Genomic DNA, 1,433 nt, shown 5'->3' with positions numbered 1-1,433 from the left:
CCACTTGGTCATAATGAATGATTTTCTTGATATGTTGTTGCAGTCTATTGGCTAGGATTTTGTTGAAGATTTTTGCATCTATATTCGTGAGGGATATTGGTCTGTAGTTTTCCTTTTGAGTGATATCTTTGCCTGGTTTCGGTATCAAGGTTATACTTGCTTCATAAAATGAGTTAGGGAGGATTCCATCCTTTTCTGTTTTGGAATAGCTTGAGTAGGAATGGTATCAGTTCTTCTTTGAATGTTTGGTAGAATTCTTTGTTGAAACCTGGGTCAGGACTTTTTTTAGTTGGTAATTTTATGATGACCTGTTCAATTTCTTCTTTTGTTATGGAGCTATTCAACTTTTCCCCATCAGTCTGTGTTAGTTTAGGTAAGTGGTGTGTATCTAGAAATCTGTCCATTTCTTCCAGATTTTCAAATTTCTTGAAGTACAGTTCTTCATAGTATCCTGATATTACCCTTTTTACTTCAGTTGGTTCTGTTGTGATGTCAACCATTTTGTTTCTTATTTATTTGTGTTTGCTTCCTCTTTTCCTTTGTTAAGTTTGCCATAGGTTTGTCAATTTTTTTATCTTTTCAAAAAATCAACTTCTTGTCTTATTGATTTTTTTCTATTGCACTTCTATTTTCTGTTTCATTGATTTCTGCTCGAATCTTGATTATTTCCTTTCTTCTGCTGACTGTAGGCTTTTCTTGCTTCTCTTTTTCTAATTGTTGGACATGTTGGTTTAAAGTGTTGATTTTGGCTCTTTCTTCTTTTTGGATGTGTGCATTTATTGCTATAAATTGACCTCTGATCAACGCTTTTGCTGTGTCCCAGAGATTTTGGTATGTTGTGTTTTCATTCTTGTTTGATTTGAGGAATTTTTTAATTGCAATTTTTGTTTCTTCTCTTAGCCAGTCTTTCTCAAGGAGGGTATTGTAGCGTTTCCATGTGTTTACTCTTTTTCTGTTGGTCTTCCTATTGTTGATTTCTAATTTGATAACCTTATGATCTGCTAACTAGAAGCCTGGAGATTCAAACCCACTAGCCACTCCTCAGAAGGAAGGTTGGGCAATCTACTTCCATAGTGACACTGCCTTGGAAACCCAAGGAGGGATTGCTATGTATGAGTCGGGTTTGACTTGATGGCACATAACAACAACAACAACAACATGATCTGAGAAGATGCTTCACAGTATTTCTATGTTGTTAAATTTATGTAGGCTTGCTTTATGGCCTAACATATGGTCTATTATGGAATATGTTCCATGTACACTGGAAATAATGTATATTGTGCTGTTGTTGGGTGAAGTGCTCTGTAGATATCTATAAGATCAAGTTGGTGGATTGTATAGTTTAGCTCTTCTGCCTCTTTGTTAAATTTCTTTCCAGTAGTTTTTTTCTTTCATTGAAAATGGTGTATTAAAGTCTCCTACTATGACTGTGG

The sequence above is a fragment of the Orycteropus afer genome, unplaced genomic scaffold, assembly GCF_000298275.1.
Source record: "Orycteropus afer afer isolate SDZICR_OR568_19922 unplaced genomic scaffold, OryAfe1.0 scaffold00451, whole genome shotgun sequence".
Classification (NCBI taxonomy): domain Eukaryota; kingdom Metazoa; phylum Chordata; class Mammalia; order Tubulidentata; family Orycteropodidae; genus Orycteropus; species Orycteropus afer.
The sequence above is the reverse complement of the archived record's forward strand: the minus strand, read 5'-3'. Positions refer to the sequence as shown.